Genomic DNA, 22,928 nt, shown 5'->3' on the forward strand with positions numbered 1-22,928 from the left:
CCCACTTCCCCTGCTTGTGTTCCCTCTCTCACTGTGTCTCTCTCTGTCAAATAAATAAAATCTTAAAAAAAAAAATAGAAATACCATATGATTCAGTAATTCCATTACTGAGTATTTACCCCCCAAAAATGAAGACACTAATTTGAAAAGACATATGCACCCCTATGTTTATTTCAGCATTATTTACAATAGCAAAGATACAGGAGCAACACAAGTGTCCACCCATAAATGAATAAAGAATATGTGGCATACATATACAATAGAATATTACTCAGCCACAAAAAAGAATGGGATTTTGCCATTTGCGACAACATGGATGGACCTAGAGGGTATCATGCTAAGTGAAATAAGTGAGATAAAGACAAATATCCTTGTGATTTAACTTATATGTGGAATCTAAAAACAAAACAAAACAAATGAATAAACAAACAAAAAGCAGAAACAGACCCATAAATACAGAGAACAAACTGATGGCTGCCAGAGGGGAGGTAAGTGAGGGGAAGGGTTAAAGGAGTGAAGGGGAGTAGGAGGTACAGGCTTCTAGTTATGGAATGAGTAAGTCATGGAAATAAAAAGTACAGCATAGAGAATATAGTCAATGGGGATGGCGGAGGAGTAGGAGACCTAGATTTCGTCTGGTCTCAGGAATTCAGCTGAATAGGGATCAAACCATTCTGAACACCTACGAACTCAACAGGAGATCGAACAGGAGAGTAGCAACAACTCTCTGAACAGAGAAGCGACCACTTACTGGAAGGTAGGGCGTGCGGAGAAGTGAATCCGAGGCGATATTCGGGAGGATAGACGGCGGGGGAGGGGCCTCCGCCGGCCGCTTCTGGCAAGTGATAGAGCCGCGGAGCACAAAATCGGACCTTTTAGAAGTTGGCTTGGCGGAGGGACGTCGCTGCAGTGGCTAAGCGGGGGGTGGAATCCTCCCGGGACAATGTGGTCTCAGGACCCTTGGGGTCACAGAGAGACCGGGTGTGCCTGAGTGCGCCAGAGCTCCCAGATATCAGAGAAGGGAAGCCGGCTGCAGAGACGGAGCAGAGTCGTGGGCTCTCAGCTCGGGGTTGCCATAAACTGTGATCTGCGGCCCAGTCGGGGCACGCCTCCCCCAGCAGGGACCCAACAAGCAGCAGATCCGGGGAGACTCCCCTTCCTTCCCGGGGAGGAGCGGTGCGGGAACGCACTGCAGGGATCTGCTGGGTTTGGAGACTCCGCGCGGGGTCGGGTGCCAGAGATAGCAACGCTCGGTCACGGGCCGGGTGAGCACGGAGTGTGGCCGGAGACCGGGGACACGGAAGTGACTGCTTTTCTCTGGGGGCACACTGAGGAGCGGGGCCCCGAGTTCTCGGCTCCTCCGGGCGGAGATTGGGAGGCCACCATTTCTGCCCTGGTCCTCCATAGCTGTACCGAGAGCGTGCAGGGAACAAAAGCTCCTGAGAGCAAACCGGAGCAGCTTCCTTAGCCCGGACCGACAAGGGCGGGGCAATCCCGCCTTCGGCAAAGACATTTGGAAACCACAGCAACAGGCCCCTCCCCCAGAAGATCAGCACAAACAGCCAGCAAGCCAAGACCAAGTTGATCGATCAAGGAGAATGGGAGAACTCCAGCGCTAGGGGAATACTGCACATAGATTCATGGCTTTTTTTTTTTTTTTTTTACCATGATTCATTATTTCATCAAAGTTAATTTTTGTTGACTGTTTTTTTTTATTTTTCTTTTTCCCTTTTTCAACCAACATCTTATCAATCCCCTTTTTTTTAAAGAAAAAAAACATTTTTTATTTTTCATTTTTAGAGTCATATTTTATCCCTTCATAGTAGTTACCCTTATTTTTGGCATATATATATAAGTTGTTCTCTCTTTAAAACTTTGAGGTACAGTTTCTTCTAACAGATCAAAATATACCCTAAATCACTAGTGTATGGCTTTGTTCTAGTCTCCTGCCTGATCACATTCTCTCCCTTTTTCCTTTTTTTTTCTTTTTTTTCTTAAATCTTCTTTCTTTTTTCAAACAACTTATCTTACCAAGTCCTTTTATAAAATCTTTTATAACTTTCATCTTTACAGTCATCTTCCATCCCTTCATTGTATCAACCCTTATTTTGTACATATATGTCTTTCTTCCTTTAAAATTTTAGGAGGCACTTTTTTCTAACAGACCAAAATACGCCCAAAATCTAGTGTGTGGCACTGATCTATGCACTAGCCTGATCATATTTGATCATATTCTGCTTTTTTTTGTATTGTTTTGTTTTTATTTTTATCTTTTATTTTCTTTTTTTTTTCTTCTTCTTTTTCTCTTTCTTTTTTCTTTCTTTCCCTTTCTTTTCCCCTGGTTTCAGGTCTTTTCTGATTTGTATACAGTATATTTGCTGGGGACGTTGTAAACCTGTTAGCATTTTGTTCTCTCATTCATCTATTCTCCTCTGGACAAAATGACAAGACAAAAGAAATCACCTCAGCAAAAAGAACAAGAGGTAGTACCGTCAGCCAGGGACCTACTCAATACAGACATTAGTACAATGTCGGACCTAGAGTTCAGAATCATGACTTTAAAGATACTAGCTGGGCTTGAAAAAAGCGTGGAAGTTATTAGAGAAACCCTTTCTGGAGAAATAAAAGAACTAAAATCTAACCAAATCGAAATCAAAAAGGCTATTGATGAGGTCCAATCAAAAATGGGGGCACTAACTGCTAGGATAAATGAGGCAGAAGAGAGAATCAGCGATATAGAAGACCAAATGATGGAAAATAAAGAGGCTGAGAAAAAGAGAGAGAAACAACTACAGGATCACGAGGGCAGAATTCGAGAGATAAGTGATATGATAAGACGAAACAACATTAGAATAATTGGGATCCCAGAAGAAGAAGAGAGAGAGAGAGGGGCAGAAGGTATATTGGAGCAAATTATAGCAGAGAACTTCCCTAATGTGAGGAAGGAAACAGGCATTAAAATCCAGGAGGCACAGAGAACCCCTCTCAAAATCAATAATAATAGGTCAACACCCCGACATCTAATAGTAAAACTTACGAGTCTCAGAGACAAAGAGAAAATCCTGAAAGCAGCTCGGGAGAAGAGATATGTAACCTACAATGGTAGAAACATTAGATTGGCAACAGACCTATCCACAGAGACCTGGCAGGCCAGAAAGGACTGGCAAGATATCTTCAGAGCACTAAACGAGAAAAATATGCAGCCAAGAATACTATATCCCGCTAGGCTATCATTGAAAATAGAAGGAGAGATAAAGAGCTTCCAGAACAAACAAAAACTAAAGGAATTTGCAAACACGAAACCAGCCCTCCAAGAAATATTGAGAGGGGTCCTCTAAGCAATGAGAGAACCTAAAAGCAGCAAAGAGCAGAAACGAACACAGACAACAGACAGTTAACAGTCACCTTACAGGTAATACAATGGCACTAAATTCATACCTTTCAATAGTTACCCTGAATGTAAATGGGCTAAATGCCCCAATCAAAAGACACAGGCTATCAGATTGGATTAAAAAACAAGACCCATCAATATGCTGTCTGCAAGAGACTCATTTTAGACCCAAAGACACCCCCAGATTGAAAGTGAGGGGGTGGAAAACCATTTACCATGCTAATGGACACCAAAAGAAAGCTGGGGTGGCAATCCTTATATCAGACAAACTAGATTTTAAAACAAAGACTGTAATAAGAGATGAGGAAGGACACTATATCCTACTTAAAGGGTCTATCCAACAAGAAGATCTAACAATTGTAAATATCTATGCCCCGAACATGGGAGCAGCCAGTTATATAAGGCAATTAATAACAAAAGCAAAGAAACACATTGACAGCAATACAATAATAGTGGGGGACTTTAACACCCCCCTGACTGAAATGGACAGATCATCTAAGCAAAAGATCAACAAGGATATAAAGACTTTAAATGACACACTGGACCAAATGGACTTCACAGACATATTCAGAACATTCCATCCCAAAGCAAAGGAATACACATTCTTCTCTAGTGCCCATGGAACATTCTCCAGAATTGATCACATCCTAGGTCACAAATCAGGTCTCAATCGGTACCAAAAGATTGGGATCATTCCCTGCATATTTTCAGACCACAATGCTTTGAAACTAGAACTCAACCACAAGAGGAAAGTCAGAAAGAACTCAAATACATGGAGGCTAAAGAGCATCCTACTAAAGAATGAATGGGTCAACCAGGAAATTAAAGAAGAATTTAAAAAATTCATGGAAACCAATGAAAAGGAAAACACAACTGTTCAAAATCTTTGGGATACAGCAAAGGCAGTCCTGAGAGGAAAGTATATAGCAATACAAGCCTTTCTCAAGAAACAAGAAAGGTCTCAAATACACAACCTAACCCTACACCTAAAGGAGCTGGAGAAAGAACAGCAAATAAAGCCTAAACCCAGCAGGAGAAGAGAAATCATAAAGATCAGAGCAGAAATCAATGAACTAGAAACCAAAAGAACAGTAGAACAGATCAACGAAACTAGGAGCTGGTTCTTTGAAAGAATTAACAAGATTGATAAACCCCTGGCCAGACTGATCAAAAAGAAAAGAGAAATGACCCAAATCCACAAAATCATGAATGAAAGAGGAGAGATCACAACCAACACCAAAGAAATACAAACAATTATAAGAACATATTATGAGCAACTCTATGCCAGCAAATTAGATAACCTGGAAGAAATGGGTGCATTCCTAGAGAGGTATCAACTACCAAAATTGAACCAGGAAGAAATAGAAAACCTGAACAGACCTATAACCACTAAGGAAATTGAAACAGTCATCAAAAATCTCCCAAGAAACAAAAGCCCAGGGCCAGATGGCTTCCCAGGGGAATTCTATCAGACATTTCAAGAAGAATTAATACCTATTCTCCTGAAACTGTTCCAAAAAATAGAAATGGAAGGGAAACTTCCAAACTCATTTTATGAGGCCAGCATTACCTTGATCCCAAAACCAGACAAAGACCCCATCAAAAAAGAGAATTACAGACCAATATCCTTGATGAACATGGATGCAAAAATTCTCACCAAAATACTAGCCAATAGGATCCAACAGTACATTAAAAGGATTATTCACCACGACCAAGTGGGATTTATCCCTGGGCTGCAAGGCTGGTTCAACATCCGCAAATCAATCAACGTGATACAATACATTAACAAAAGAAAGAACAAGAATCATATGATCCTCTCAATAGATGCAGAAAAAGCATTTGACAAAGTACAGCATCCTTTCTTGATCAAAACTCTTCAGAGTATAGGGATAGAGGGTACATACCTCAATATCATAAAAGCCATCTATGAAAAACCTACAGCGAATATCATCCTCAACAGGGAAAGGCTGAGAGCTTTTCCCCTAAGGTCAGGAACGCGGCAGGGATGTCCACTCTCACCACTGCTCTTCAACATAGTATTAGAAGTCCTAGCCACAGCAATCAGACAACAAAAAGAAATCAAAGGCATCCAAATCGGCAAAGAGGAAGTTAAACTCTCACTCTTTGCAGATGATATGATACTGTATCTGGAAAACCCAAAAGACTCCACCCCAAAACTGCTAGAACTCATACAGGAATTCAGTAAAGTAGCAGGATATAAAATCAATGCACAGAAATCAGTGGCATTCCTATACACCAACAACAAGACAGAAGAGAGACAAATCAAGGAGTCGATCCCATTCACAATTGCACCCAAAACCATTAGATACCTAGGAATAAATCTAACCAAAGAGGCAAAGGATCTGTACTCAGAAAACTATAAAATACTCATGAAAGAAATTGAAGAAGACACAAAGAAATGGAAAAACGTTCCATGCTCATGGATTGGGAGAATCAACATTGTGAAGATGTCAATGCTACCTAGAGCAATCTACACATTCAATGCAATCCCCATCAAAATACCATCCACTTTTTTCAAAGAAATGGAACAAATAATCCTAAAATTTGTATGGAACCAGAAGAGACCCAGAATAGCCAGAGGAATACTGAAAAAGAAAAGCAAAGCTGGCGGCATCACAATTCCGGACTTCCAGCTCTATTACAAAGCTGTCATCATCAAGACAGTATGGTACTGGCACAAAAACAGACACATCGATCAATGGAACAGAATCGAGAGCCCAGAAATGGACCCTCAACTCTATGGTCAACTTATTTTTGACAAAGCAGGAAAGAATGTCCAATGGCAAAAAGACAGTCTCTTCAACAAATGGTGTTGGGAAAATTGGACAGCCACATGCAGAAGAATGAAACTGGACCATTTCCTTACACCACACACAAAAATAGACTCCAAATGGTTGAAAGACCTAAACGTGAGACAGGAGTCCATCCAAATCCTAAAGGAGAACACAGGTAGCAACCTTTTCGACCTTAGCCGCAGCAACTTCTTCCTAGAAACATCGCCAAAGGCACGGGAAGCCAGGGCAAAAATGAACTATTGGGATTTCATCAAGATAAAAAGCTTTTGCACAGCAAAAGAAACAGTCCACAAAACCAAAAGACAACCGACAGAATGGGAGAAAATATTTGCAAATGACATATCAGATAAAGGGCTAGTATCCAAAATCTATAAAGAACTTATCAAACTCAACACCCAAAGAACAAATAATCCAATCAAGAAATGGGCAGAAGACATGAACAGACATTTCTCCAAAGAAGACATCCAAATGGCCAACAGGCACATGAAAAAGTGCTCAACATCGCTCGGCATCAGGGAAATCCAAATCAAAACCTCCATGAGATACCACCTCACACCCGTCAGAATGGCTAAAATTAACAAGTCAGGGAACGACAGATGTTGGCGGGGATGTGGAGAAAAGGGAACCCTCCTACACTGTTGGTGGGAATGCAAGCTGGTGCAACCACTCTGGAAAACAGTATGGAGGTTCCTCAAACAGTTGAAATTAGAGCTACCGTTCGATCCAGCAATTGCACTACTGGGTATTTACCACAAAGATACAAATGTAGGGACCCGAAGGGGTACGTGTACCCCAATGTTTATAGCAGCAATGTCCACCATAGCCAAACTGTGGAAAGAGCCAAGATGCCCATCGACAGATGAATGGATAAAGAAGAAGTGGTATATATACACAATGGAATATTATGCAGCCATCAAAAGGAATGAGATCTTGCCATTTGCAACGACGTGGATGGAACTGGAGGGTGTTATGCTGAGTGAAATAAGTCAATCAGAGAAAGACATGTATCACATGACCTCACTGATATGAGGAATTCTTAATCTCAGGAAACAAACTGAGTGTTACTGGAGTGGTTGGGGGTGGGAGGGAGGGGGTGGCTGGGTGATAGACATTGGGGAGGGTATGTGCTACGGTGAGCGCTGTGAATTGTGCAAGACTGTTGAATCACAGATCTGTACTTCTGAAACAAATAACGCAACATATTTTAAGAAAAAAAAAAGAAGAAGATAACAGGAGAGGAAGAAAAGGGGAGTATGTCAGAGGGGGAGACGAACCATGAGAGATGATGGACTCTGAAAAACAAACTGAGGGTTCTAGAGGGGAGGGGGTAGGGGGATGGGTTAGCCTGGTGATGGGTATTGAGGAGGGCACGTTCTGCATGGAGCACTGGGTGTTATGAACAAACAATGAATCATGGAACACTGCACCAAAAAACTAATGATGTAATATATGGTGATTAACATAATAATAAAAAATTTAAAAAAGAGAATATAGTCAATGGTATTATAATAGTGTTGTGTGGTAACAGATGGTAGCTATACTTGCAGTGGGCATAGAATAATGTATAAACTTGTTGAATCACTAGTTGTGCACCTGATACTAATGTAACATGGTGTGTCAACTATACTTCAACAAAAAAAATGAGTATAAAAAAATAATAAATAAATATATACGGGTCAGAAGAGTTAATCTTTTATGCTTCCTTCCAGGTAAAATTCAAAAACAGACTAAATTAATCCATGGTGACAGAAATCAGAGTCTTGGCAATAATTTTTTGGATATGATACCTAAAGCACAAGCAACTAAATAAAAAAGAAACATGTGGGACTATATCAAAACTAAAAATCTTCTGCACAGCAAAGCAAATCATCAACAAAATGAAAGGCAACCTATGGAATGAAAAAAATTTGCAAATCATACAATGACGATGGGCTAATATCCAAAATATATAAAGAACTCATACAACTCAATAGCAAAAAACAATAATAATCCAATTAAAAACGGACAAAGGACATGAAGAGTCATTTTTGCTGAAGAAACAAATGGCCAACAGGAATATGAAAAGGTGCTCAACATCACTAACCATCAGGGAAATGCAAATCAAAACCATAATGAGACATCACTTCATGCCTATTAGAATGGCTATCAACAGGGGCACCTGGGTGGTTAAGCGACTGCCTTCAGCTCAGGTCATGATCCCAGGCTCCTGGGATTGAGCCCCACATTGGGCTCCCTGCTCAGCAGGAAGCCTGCTTCTCCCTCTCCCACTCCCCCTGCTTGTGTTCCCTCTCTCGCTGTCTCTCTCTCTCTCTCTCTCTCTCTGTCAATTAAATAAATAAATAAAATATTTAAAAAAAAAAAAAGAATGGCTATCAACAAAAAGACAAGAGATAACAAATGTTGGCCAGGATATGGAGAAAAGGGAACCTCCGTGTACTTTTGATGGGAATATAAATTGGTACAGCCACTGTGGAAAAGAGTGGGAAGTTCCTCAAAAAATTAAAAATAGAACTACCATATGATCCAACAATCCCACTTCTGGGAATATATCCAAAGGAAACAAAAACACTATGTTGAAGAGATATCTGCCTCCCCACACACACTGTGTTCATTGCAGCATTATCTACAATATCCAAGACATGGAAATAATCCAAGTGTCCATCAACAGATGAATGGATTAAAAAGTTGTGGTATTTATATACTACTATTCGGCCATAAAAAAGAAGGAAACCCTATCTGTGATGACATGGATGGCCCTGAGAGCATTATGCCAAGTGAGATAAGTCTGACAGAAAGACAAATACCATATATTCTCGCTTATATGTGGAATTCTAAAACAACAAAGTCACAGAAAAAGAGATCAGATTTATGGTTACCAAAGATAGGGGAGGGGGGAGTGTAGGGGGGTAGGAAAAGATGAAGGTCGCCAAAAGGTACAAATGTCCAGCTATAAGATAAACAAGTACTGGTGTGTAATGCGCAACATCATGGCCGTTGCTAACACTGCTATATGGTATATTTGAAAGTTGTTAAGAGAGTAAATCATAACACATTGCAAGGAAAAAATTTTTCTTTTTTTCCTTTATGTGTCTGTATGACATGATGAATACTAACTAAATGTATTATGGTAATCATTTCACAATATATATAAGTAATTATGCTGTATACCTTAAACTTATACAGTACTGTGTGGCAATTATATCTCAATAAAACTGGAACAAAGGAAAAAGAAAAAAAAAGAAATCAGAACAGGAGTTGCCTATGGGGGTGAAGTCTGACTGGAAGGGATCACTGGGGAACTTTTTAGAATGATGGAAATGTTTACCTTGACTGGGATGGTAGTTACCCAGATGTATACATTTACCAAAACTAATCTAATTACATATTTAAGATCTTTACATTTCTCTGTATGAAATTTAACTCATTAAAAAATAACCACTGCAATCAGGAAAAATTGTATTGTTTTATATACATATAATACAAATATTATAAATACACACACATATATAATGCTTATAATCATAACTATATAAAATTGGTATGTACATAAGAATATTGACCAGATAACAGCACAGCAAGTTAAAACAAGCAATTCAGAAGGAAGGTGCAAGTCTAATAAAATTTTATTTCCATTTTTGGTGTTATAATTTTGTTTGAGCAAGAGATTTTTTTTTAATGAACAAAAATTCAATTCCTCTTTTGTTCATGATGCTAGTATTTTGTGCTACCTTTCCAGGAAATGGACAACTTCTTGTACCAATAATTCCTGAGGACAAAAGCAAGGGATTGGCGCAGTGTCGATTCCCAGCTTCCCTGCAGGACTGAAGTACTCAATCCCCACCTGCCCAGGAGTGTTGGCTGTTAAAGACTCCCAGCTCCAACTCCCCAAGGGCCTTGACCACAGCCAGAGAGAGCTACTCATCCCCCAATATGTCCCTTCCCCAGGAACCTGCAACAACTGTGAGGTAGGTGGCCCCACCCCCTTGCCTCACTCAATCCTGAAGTATGCTCCTGGCTTCAGAGCTTCCCATGGGAACAGTCCTGCTGCCTTCACTCCCCCATAGGTGTTGTTGCTGACAGCAGTCCCATAAACCTGCACATAATCTCTGAAAAACTTAGAGGACAGTTGGTTTCCCCATTGGTACCATTTTGTAGGGTTGGATTTGCACTACACCAGCCTTGATAACAGGGCAAAATGAACCATACAGCCAAAGCATGACAACTTAAAGAGAAAGCACAGAATGGCAGAGGATGGAGAGAAGACATAGGACTTACTCACTCCTCTGTCCTGTCTCCTGGAACATATGACATCCATAGGAATGTCTCAAGAATGAGTGAACAAATAGGTACTCTACATCTATATCTTTTTTGACATTTCTCATACTGTTCTCACAACAGAAGATCATTTACATGAAAGGTCTGAGAACTGCTCCATTCTGAAATTACAATAGTTCTGGAGTTTGAATATCTTCATGCCAAAATTTGTTGATCATTGTCAAATTAAAGTCATTGCTACCTGCCAAAATAGATAAATGTCTGAAAACTGTCACCATTTCTGTTGCCATGAGTCCACTGCAATGTCATGGCCACTGTCTACCAGAATCCCTTATTTGGGCAGCCATCACCTTACCCACCCACTGGTCATTCACAGTCCACTGGATCACACCATCTCTGACAACACCATGTTGTCAGTCTTTACAGTTGTATGATTTTTGAGTGATCGCTTTTTTAATTAAAAAAAATTTTTTAACTGTGGTAAGATACAGATAAAATTTACCATCTTAACCACTTTTAAATGTACAATTCACTGACAGTAAGTATATTCACACTGTTGTGCAACCATCACTACACCTATCTCAGGAATATTTTCAACATCCCAAACTGAAACCCTGTACCCATTAAACTTCCCAGCTCCTGGTAACCTCTGTTCTACTTTGTCTCTGATTTTGACTACTCTAGGTCTCTCAATAAGTGGAATCATACAATATTTGACCTTTTGTGACTAGTGACATTTCACTTAACATGTACTCAAGGTTCATCCATGTAGTATCTGTGTCAGAATTTCACTCTTTTTTAAGCTTAAATAATATTCCATTGTATGTATATAGCACATTTTGTTTATTCATTCATCCACTAATGGACACTTGGGTTGCTTCCACCTTTTGTGACTATTGTGAATAATGCTGCCATTAATATTAGTACATAAATATTTGTTCAAGTCCCTACTTTCATTTCTTGTGTGTATATAACCACAAGTTGAATTGCTAGATTAAATGGTGATTCTGCTTTTATTTTTTTTTTTAAATTACTCTCTACACCCAATGTGGGGCTTGAACTCAATGACTCTGAGATCAAGAGTCCCATGCCCTACAGATTGTGCCAGCCAGGCACTACTGTCTTTTTTGAGGAATGCCATACTGTTTTCTACAGTGGTTGTACCATTTTACATTCCTACTAACAGTGTATGAAGGTTCCAATTTTTCCACATTCTCACCAACATTTGTTATTTCCTTTTTGGACAGTAGCCATTCCAATGGGTGTGAAGTAGTACTCATTCTACTTTTGATCATTCTCTAGTGAGAATGATGGTGAGCATCTTTCCATGTGCTCATTGGCCCTTTGTTTTTCTTCCTTAGAGAAATATCTACTCAAGTCCTTTGCCCATTTTCTAATTGGGTTGCTTGTTTTTTGTTGTTGTTGAGTTGTAGGAGTTCTTTATGTCCTGGATATTACCCTTTATCAGATATATGATTTGCAAATATGTTCTCCCTTTCTGTTCATTGCCTAGTCACTGTTAATTGTTTTCTTTGAGGCATAATTTTTAATTTTGATGTAGTCCAATTTATCTATTTTTTCTTTTGTTGCCTATGCTTTTGATGTTATAGCCAAGAAATCATTGCCAAATCCAATGTCATGAAGTTTTTTCCCTATATATTCTTCTAAAAGTTTTATGGTTTTAGCTTTTACATTTAGATCTTTGATCCATTTTGAAGTAATTTCTGTGTATGGTGTAAGGTAAGAGTTCAGCTTTGTTTTTTTGCATGTCAGTATCAAGTTTTCCCAAAAGCATCTGTTGAAAGGACTGTCCTTTCCCCCAGTGCGTGGTATTGGTAACCTGGTTGAAAATCACATATATGAAAAACATATATGTGAGGATTTATTTCTGGGCCCTTTATTCCATTGGTCTATATGTCTGCTTTAAGCAGAGTGATTACTTTTAATATCCTTTTTAACAATTCTGAACAATTATGATGTTTGGCATTGTGGATTAAAGGTCTTCCACTATAATCTGCTTCCATACATGTTCTACCAAAAGGCTGTACCTCCTTAAGAGCCAAGACCATGTCTAGTTGTCTTTGTAACCTCAGTGCCTGACATTGTTTCTAACACATAGTAGGTGCTCCAAAAATATGTGACCCAGATGTGGCAAGACACTGGTAAGCAACTTTTGCTCACCACATGGCCACCTTGAACTGGGACTCAGCATATGAATGCATTCTTAAAAGAGATTACACACCACAACATATCAGTAAGAAATGTCTACTTTACTGAAGAAGTCTTGGGGAGGAAGGAAGGAAAGTTTATATTGCACACCATATGGCAAGACTTCATAAAAATTCCTTTAAATATTTCTATTTTTTTTCCTCAAAGGCTTCTCCCCTGCCCCTACTTCATTTTCCTTCCTTCCTCCTCTTCTTCTTCCTTTAACTCAGCCTCTAAAAATATATGCTCTATTGTCCCAAAGCTGTTCAGTTCTCAGCCTTACAGTGCCAACCTACTCAGACAAATAAGAGCCTGGTGGTTGGTTAATGGAGCAGAACCATCTATCTTCTTCAAGCTTAATGGTTAGGAGCTCATCTTCACCCCCACCCCAAAGAGCTGATCAAAGTGTTCACCCCACCTACATGGGTTTCCTGAAAGGGAGGGGGGCAGGGGAGTTACCAAGAGAGGTAGGAATCTACTGCTAGGAAAATAAGACTTTCCTCCATTGAGTTACAAAGATACATTGAATGAATGAATCAAGATTATCACGGTCAAGTGTTAGTCAATGTCACGACACCTGCCAGAAGCCACAGTTTCTTCTAATCCTAACCCCTTCTCCTGCTGGGCCCTGCTCAATCACTCCTTAGTGGGCTCCTAGCCTGACAGAGACCACAGCAAAGCTCTGGGTCTGAGATACAGAGCCCTCTGGGTCACCAAGGTATCACTGGCCCTTTCTTTCTCTGGTCCTGTGGGCCTCTAATGCCTGAGCCCATCTGTCTTGCTGGGCCCTCCTTCATTGGCCTCCAGGCTCCATCTGTCTTCTGGTCTCTGGTCCATGTAAGTGCTTTGACCATCTTTACCTCCCAGGTACTGCTTCCAGCCCCACTCTCATCTGTGCTACCTGGACATGGCCCTCTTCTACCCTAGTTTCACTGCTTCACTTCCATTCTGAACACTGGATGCTGAGCTTTCCAGAGAAATGGTAGTGGGATGAAAAAAGAGTCTCCTGTTATTTAAACACTTACTGTCTCTAGTGCTGTGATTAAGGGCTCTTAACCGCAAGACTGGGTTGAATACTGCTTTGCCACTCACAAGATATGTGACCTTGGGCAAGTCACTTGACCTCTCTGTGCCTAGGTTTTCTCATCTGGAATATAGAGATAATAATAGTAAATAATATAGAAAATGCTCAATTCATGTTCACTGTTGATATCATTATGATTACTGCTCACATGCTCTGACTTCATTTAATCCTCACAAAAATCTAGCAAGGTAAGTATTATTCTCCTGGCCTCACAGGTTTTACAGAAAAGAAAATTAGAGTTCAGATAAAGGAACTCACCCATGGTTACAGTGCTAGTAAGTAGTGGAAACTAGATCTAAACTTGGTCTGTTTGACCCCCAGACCCCTTGTCCTTTCCATCATGTCAGGTCTCCTCCAAAGGCAACTACTTCCAAGATATAGAATGGTCAAGGCTCCTTGGGGAAAAGTAAACAGCAAGAGGCCACCAGCTGGGGCAATTACTTTTTGGGGCATATTCAGGAAATAATGAAGGGAAATAGAATGACTATTAAACCAGACTTAAAATAAGCAGCTCCACCTTGCCACTCATTAGCTAGGTGCACAGGCAACCAATCCTCAAAGCCCTCCTCTGAAAAATGGGAATGTTAATACAATGTTTTTATAACAATAATAATAACAGCCCTGTGTGGGGAGCACAGGGTGAGAGAGCAGTAAATGAGATGCAGTGTAAGCCATGTGAAAGTACTCTACATATTATGAAATATGTCACAAATGTAAGATTACTATCTGAAGTCAGCGTGGGATAGTGAAAGAGATAGAGTCTTTGAATCCAAAAGAAATGGGGTCAAATCACAGTAGCCGGGTAACCTGGGTAGGTTATTTCACTTTCCTGAGCCTCAGCGTCCGCACGAATGGGAATGTGTCAGACTCTCTCAGTTGTGAGTGACGGAGAATTCAATATCACAGACATTTGCATGGAAAAGGAAATTGATTCTGACTCAAGTATTTGAGCTAGAGTTTAGGCATGCAAACAATGTTGCCAAGTCACAGGCTGTCTCTTGAACTCTTCACTCTGTCCTCCTATACATTGTAACATTCTCCTTGAATAGTAGCCATCCCCCACCAACACATCAGGATTAGATGCAGCCCCCTAAACAACCACAGAGCAGAAAACTTTATTGCCACAGTTCCAGAATTAATTTTCATTGATCTGGCTTGGATCATGTGTCCATCCCCAAACCAGTCGTTGAAGCTGGGAGATAATAACATTCTGATTGGTCAGGCAGTGGAATAAGAGGGGTGGGATGAGCCCCAACAGAAACCGAGAAGCTGAGAAGGGGGTGGGGGGCTGATTCTCCAAAAGACAAAATGCTATTACCTGGAAAGCGGGCAATGGATACTAGACCAGCAGCAACAGATGTCCATGACAGAGGATGCGATGGCCTCGTGATGGAGTTGTCTTCCAGGTTTAAATGAGCCCTGCAAATAAATAGGTGATTGTGGTGATTATAGAGGAGGGCAGGGCTCTGCAAAGTAAATTCTGAGCTAATATCAGTCGGAGGAGAAGCAAAAGGAGCACCCTGACTGAGGCAAACGCAGAAGGTCCTAGGATGGGCAGTAAGGCGTTGGATCCCACACACTGGACTGGCGCTGGGGCAAAAGTCAAGGTCAGCCCACAAGAAGCAGGGTTTAGGGCTCAGAATGGGCAGGTAACAAGATACGGCCAGGACTGCAGCCAAGAAGCCAATGCTAGTGAAGCTGTGGCTCTGGCTTTTGGTTGAGTGGACAGCTTGTCCCCCCTAAAAGGGCCAGGCCCAGCAAGCAAAGAAAACCATAGCAACCACAAGTTAAGGAAAATGGATGAAAAGCTTGTAAACACAGCTTCCAGCCATGTGGCATAGCTTTGGGCTCCTAGGAGACAGCCACATAAAGATCAGTCTGGCTCATGGCGACCAGGCAAAGGGGACTATTTCTGGGCTCAACTGTGGGCCGACACAGAGTCTGCAAACCAGACAGGCAAACAGGCAACACAAACAGACACCATGGCTGCAAAAGCAGAGTCTTCTTGTGTTGCACTGCTATTTGCTCACGTGTGCATAGGGGCCAAGCTTGCTGTCTGCCCACACTGGTTCGTGCCCACCCCTCCTCCCATCTCCATGCAAACTTCTGACCCAGCCACAGCACTGGGTGGTGAGTGACCATTTAGAGTGGTGGCAACTGTGAAACCTACTAAGGAGCTCTGTGTTGCTCTATCATAAATAACCAACTGTCTCATGCAATTTCCTGAGCTGTACAATCAGCAATGACAATCTGCCTTTCCATCCATCAGCAGGCAGTGACTGTGGGTCCTCAGCAGGATGCTGATAACTCCATTTTTCAAAGGCCCTGGCCAGACCCACTTTTCACCACTGACAGTTAACCATTACTCTGCAGTGCTGGGTGTGACAGTACCCACCCAGAACAGACATTTAATAGGATATAAAATCTTTCTCTCCAATCCAATTTTCCAAAGAGAAAAAATCAGCAAACTCTTTTTGCCGGATAAATACTTGAAATTTTAGGTGCACAGAACCCAAACAGTAACTATGACAACACAAGCCACTCCAGTAAGACTAACACAGATTATTTCCAGCACAATAGCCTGGCTTGTGCTCAGAAAGCAGAGGTAATGTTGGCTGAAAGCAATTCCTGAATTGGGGGGGAAGGGGGAATGAGGGAGGAAGGATAAAATCCTCCGGCAGTAGAAGCTTCATGCTCAGGTTTCTGGTTTTAGGCCTCTAGGATTCAGTGGCAAGATGAATTAACTACTGGATTAATATCTTGCCTCTCCACACTAGTGAGCTGGCAGCCTCTTCATCCTCTGCTTGGGCTTCTTCACTTCCAGCCACAAAGCCACTCAAACCCCAGGACTGACAGTGACAGCACTAAGAATATGGGCTGTGAAAATTACAGAATCAGACAAACAGTTTGACCAGATGTTATGGATCACTCAGACTGGGAGACTCTTGGAAAACAAGAGATGTGCTCTATGTCCACACAGGGTTGAGGACTTGACCCATGGTTGGTAAAGCTCTGTCCAACCTCATTTATTTTATAGATGGGAAAAACAAGACCCAGGAAACTTAGGAGACTTGGCTATGGTCACTCAGAATCAGGAGGTGACATGGACTCCTGGTTAAGGTCACTGGCACGTAAGGCCAGACTGAATGGGATTTGCATCCTGGCTATTAGACTCTGGGTAAGTCAGTCACCCTCAATGGACCTGAGTTTACTTAAGAATAATAATTATGATAATAATAATAAAAGGGCCTACCTTTTAAGGTTGTTATAAGAATAAATGAAGTAATCCATATATTCAACATATAATAGGTACCCCAAAAATAATTGATACTGTTATTAGTGCAAAGCCAGAACTAAACCAATTATTCCCCAGAAGACTTGCGCACAATGCAAGAGGAGATCCAACTTCACCTCAATCCATATCCCATTTCTTTCCATACCCCACCTTCTTTTGACACAAACTGACCATTTAACCAGTTAACATTTAACAATCTTTTTTTTAAGATTTTATTTATTTATCTATTTAAGAGAGAGAGAGAGCAGGGGAAGGAGCAGAGGGAGAGGGATAAGCAGACTCCATGCTGAGCATGGAACCTGTTGCGGGGCTCAATCCCAGGACCCTGAGATCATGACCTGAGCCGCAATCAGGAGTCGGCCGTTTAGCCGAATGAGCCACCCAGGCGCCCCAGATTTAACAGTCTTCTTTAAGAGAGTGTTTTGCAAACATTTTGGTCTCAGGATCCTTTTCCACACTTAAAAGTTATTGAGGATTCCCAAAGAGCTTTCATTTATATGGGTGTTTTATTTTTTATTTTATTTTTTTTTTAAGATTTTATTTATTTATTTGACAGAGAGAGAGAACAAGCAGGGGAAGCAGCAGGCAGAGGGAGAGAGAGAAGCAGCCTCCCCGCTGAGCAGGGAGCCTGACACAGGGTTCAATCCCAGGACTCTGGATCATGACCTGAGCTGAAGGCAGATTTTTTTTTTTTTTTTTTTTTTTGACAGAGAGAGACAGCGAGAGAGGGAACACAAGCAGGGGCAGTGGGAGAGGGAGAAGCAGGCTTCCTGTGGAGCAGGGAGCCTGATGCGGGGCTTGATCCCAGGACCCTGGGACCATGACCTGAGCCAAAGACAGACGCTTAACGACTAAGCCACCCAGGTGGCCCTGAAGGCAGATACTTAACCAACTTAGCCACGCAGGTGCCCCATATGGGTTTTTTAAACTATTTATTAGTTTATTTTTAAATAATAACAATAAACTCATTAAACATTAACATTAATTACATATTTTTATGAAATATAACCATTTTCCAAAACAAAAAAAAAACACTTAATGAGATTTATGCAAATCTCTTTAATGTCTGGCTTGATAGAGGACAGCTAGGTTCTCAGATCTGCCTCTGCATTCAATCTATTGTGATACACTATTTGAACTGAAGTATATGAAGAAAATACAGTCTCATACGGATAATATATATAGTTGGAAAAGGGAGGGATACTTAAATAGCAGTTCGGATAATTGCGAATTTTCTTCTTTAATACTACCTCAAAACTCAGCAAGTAGTAGTTTTTTAAGGATTAGTTGCAGGTAGAATCTGAAACCACATGGACAAAATTTTCATACTCTGTAACATTACAGTCTATTGGCCTATCATGCACTTTGAATGGATTTTTTTAAAACTTACGCGTGATTTTCTAACATCATGCATTGGTCATTTGGAAAATATTGGCTGAGTTACATAGATCTTCCACAGGTTGTCACATTTCACTATATAAGATCACATTCATTAACATCATTACTAATCTCATGAGATAAGTCTTTTTTGGGAAGCTGTCAAGTTCATAGTAACACATATTCTAATTTTCACTTGAAAGCTTGAATTTGATCTTCGGTAACAAATACTATCAGTGTTTTCCTTCACAGGCTCATTTCAATTATTTTTGAGAAATTTTCTACCACATACCCTAGCTGGAGTAACTATAGTATTCATTAAAAGATAATTAAAAAAAAAAAAGGTAAAAACCACCGCTCTCATATAGATATAAAATACATACATATTAAAGATTTTATTTAACTCATAATGACAGAAACAAGCAGATGTTTTAACCAGTTCAAAGAAGTCCAAGAAGCACAAATTTATAATGAATAAAAGGATGTTGAAATGAATGTGCAAACAGCACAAAACTGGCTTTTTCAAAGAGGGGGAAAGGGTGTCCCTCACCAGGTGGGATTCATTTGCACCTCCACAGACAAGAATTATTTTGCATTGCTATCAGTTATCTGCAACTTAGAGAGTTGTAAAATAGCTCCAGAGAATCACACTGGGCTAAGCATGTGCTATAGACCATGCACAATTTTCCTCTGAAGCACAGATCTTCCCCCAGTCTTCTGTCACCCATTCTTTCAAGTAAAGATGGTGGTTTTGGTTGGAGGCGGGGGGGGGGGGGGGGGGGGGGGGGGCGGAAAGCAGCTAGTTCAGCTCACAACTCAGCACAAGTGCATTTCCTGAGACAATCATCCTACGTTGGTATACAACATAAGTAGCCCTGGTGAAGTCTGGTGCCACTGCCTTATTTCTGCTAAGGTGCCAGCAAGTTGAGCTACCATTGCTGTTACACCATTAGTACAAACCCCAACACAATGAAATGACAAATAATGGTCTTAGGATTCATCTGATACTTTTAGATTAATAAATAATTTTGACCTTGAGGACCCCCTGACCAGGTCTTGTGGAATCCTAGGGGACCATACTTTTAGAACCACCACCCTAAGGTTGTAGTTGATCAAGGAAATGATCTAAAGAAGAATGAACAGGAGCACCTGACTGGCTCAGTCGGTAGAGCATGCGACTCTTGATCTTGGGGTCATGAGTTCAGGCTCCACACTGGGCACAGAGCTTACTGGAGGGGCGGGGGGAGGGAGGAAGGAAGAAGAAGAAGATGCAAAGAGCCAAACATCTGCAAACTGAATAATCACTGCTTGGAGAGGGAAAAGTTATCAATGAAAATCTAGGAACAGTGGCATGGGGTTGGGGAAGTGAAGAATTTAAACACAATAATAAAACCTACTAAAAGTTACTATACTTGTTATTATGTACTGGCAATTCCAAATAATGCCAGCGATAAAAATACTCCTACCCACGTGGCAGACCATTCCCACTGCTCCACCTGTACGCCACAGTCCAGAAGTACAGAGCCAAGTCACAGGAATCCACTAGAATCAGCAGCACAGAATGTACAGGGAAGAGGTAGTGACCATTCCACTTCTCTTCTTTTAGTGACTACCTTAGAAATGTTAACGTGCATGCTTGTCAAAATCCAAAACTGATCAGTACCTTAATTCTCCTCTCCTCCCAAAAATAGGGTTTGTGACTCTCCAACATTAGTCATCTCCTCTCCCAAATTTTGAACCACTGTTATCCTACATTTTGGTTTTTTTAACCTTACAAGACATTGTTGTTATCTTCTAGAATTGATGTTTTTTGATTTGTCCATGTATTTAGCACTTTCTTTGCTCTTCATTCCTTTTTGCATCTCAGACCTTCCCTCTGCCTAAAGTATATTCTTTAGAGTTTCCTTTAGTGAGAGTCCGCTGGTGATGAATTCTCTCAGATTTTATCTGCAAATATCTTTATTTCCTCCTCCTTTAAAAAATATTTTTGCTGGGGCACCTGGGTGGCTCAGTCATTAAGCGTCTGCCTTCGGCTCAGGTCATGATCCCAGGATCCTGGGATCGAGCCCCGCATCAGGCTTTCTGCTCAGCGGGGAGTCTGCTTCTCCCTCTCCCACTCCCCCTGCTTGTGTTCCTTCTCTCGCTATGTATCTCTCTGTCAAATAAATAAATAAAATCTTTAAAAATATATATATATATTTTTGCTGCATATATAATCCTAGGTTCACACTTTCTCAGAACACTTAAAATATTTTGGTGGTTTCTATTATTGCTGCTGCAAGGACAACTGTCAGGATAATTGCCATTCTTTAAAGATAATCTATCTTGCCTCTGAGATTGCTTTAAGATCTTCTCTTCTTTGGTGTTCTGCAGTTTCATTTATGTTGTGTGCAGGTATGGATTTCTTCTTAGCTTTTTTTTCCCACTGTTTTTTATTGGAGTATAATTAACATACAGTGTTATATTAGCTTCAGGTGTACAATATAATGATTCAACAGTTCTATACATTGCTCGGTGCTCAAGATAAGTGTACTCTGGATTTCTTTTTATCTCACTTGAGAGTCACTGGGCTTCCTGAATATGTGGACAGGTGTCTTTCACCAATACTGAAGTCCTCAGCTACTATCTGTTTAAATATTATCTCTGTATCATTCTTTCTCTTTTCTTACAGAACATTATTTGTGTATTAAATTGCTTTATCCTACCTTCCAGATTTCTTAACATCTCTCTTCTATTTTCCATCCCTTTGTCTCTTCTCTGTGTTATGTCCTGAATATATTTTTCAGAGCTCTACCCTTGGTTACTGATTCTTTCCTTGGTGTATCTAATTAACTGTTGAATCCATAATTTTTCATTTCAAAATTGTTTTTCAAATATACTCTGTCAGTTTATAGTCTGATTCTTTATTCATAATTTTATTTCCATAAACATATTAAAATACTTCTTTTATATTCTGTGTCTGATAATTCTACTCTCCACATTGTTCATGGGTCTGATTCTGCTGTCTGTTCTTTCTGCTGGCTCGGTACTCATGTTTCCTTGGGATTCCTTAACGTATTTTATCATTTTTGAGTAGGAGCTGAAATTTCTTAGAAATTTATCATGAAGAATTCTTTGAGGCATGGGGAAGGCAAGTTCCTCTGAGGGGGTTTGCATTTGGTTCTGCTAGGCACTTCAAGAGAACCACCAATGTAGCATCACTTTGGCAGGGTGAATTCATGTTATAGATCCTCAAAAGTGTTGACTTGTGGTTACTAATTCACAGGGAAGATTTTTTTAACCCTCCACCTGGCCCCATTGTTTAAGGCAAGCAATTGTTTTTCCCTCCGGTGACAGGTTTATTTCTAAATTATTCTTGCACTAAATCACCTTCACACTGAGCTATGGCCATCTGAGGTTCTGACTTTATGGGAGGGGTCCTATTAGACCCTCACTTTGGGCCCATTCTAGGCTTCATCTCCTTTATTCCATGAAAAATGAAAGCTCAAAAATCACCTCATTCAGCAAGTATCTATGAGGCAAAAGTCAGATTTGGGACTCTGTTTACCTTTCTTAGTTTTTGGCCTTTGAGGATTCCTTAATAACTTGCTGGCTCGTGAACACATTTTTTAAAATGGCTTTTATATGTTATCCAGCACATTTAGTTTTTTCCAGCAGGAGGATCAGTCAAGGTACTTACTCCCCCAGACTGTAAGAAATGAAAGTTCACATAAAAGCATGTGGTATATAAATGATGAATGGTTTAATGCTGCTTGTTTATGTGGAAAAGGAGTGAGGAAAGGCAATGAGATTGCAGCTGGGGATAAATCTGAAAAGCTCAGTAGGGACTAGCCAGTGAAGGACCTTGAATGTCAATCTACATTTGAACTTTATCCAGCAGGTAGTGGAGGTGCTTCTAAATTTGGAGCCAAGATTCATAAGGTTCTTCATATACTATCTTAGGATTCTATAGCATCCCCCCAAAGTAGTGTTTCTCACAGTGTCCAAGTTCCACCTGCATCAGAACCATCTGGTTCATATATCAAAACTTGCAGATTTTCGAGTCCCATCACAAATCTACTGAATCAGTATCCCCAGGGAGGGAAGTTGGGGAAGAGATCACTGGTAGACTGGGAAATCACTTTTTAATGACACAGAATAAAATAAAAATTCACAGGAGCTCCTGGCTGGCTCAGTCGGTAGAGTGACTCTTGATCTCAGGGTTGTAAGTTCAAGCCCCACACTGGGTGTGGAGATTACTTAAAAATAAAAGAAAAGAAAAAAGAAAAAGAAAAAGAAAAAAACTTACAGTGTGTCCTTTGCTACAAGTATTATTTCATTAAACCTTTGTTTAGGTGTTATAAAGTGTGCATGTGGATATGTGTGTGTGTGAATGTACACATGCTGGGCCAAGCTATAAAATGTGTTTTTATGTGTTAAAGTAAAAAACCTTAGAGAAGCAATGTCTTAGAGGATGCCCTTTATATTGTTTCTGATCAGATT

Source organism: Zalophus californianus, chromosome 1, assembly GCF_009762305.2.
Source record: "Zalophus californianus isolate mZalCal1 chromosome 1, mZalCal1.pri.v2, whole genome shotgun sequence".
Classification (NCBI taxonomy): Eukaryota; Metazoa; Chordata; class Mammalia; order Carnivora; family Otariidae; genus Zalophus; species Zalophus californianus.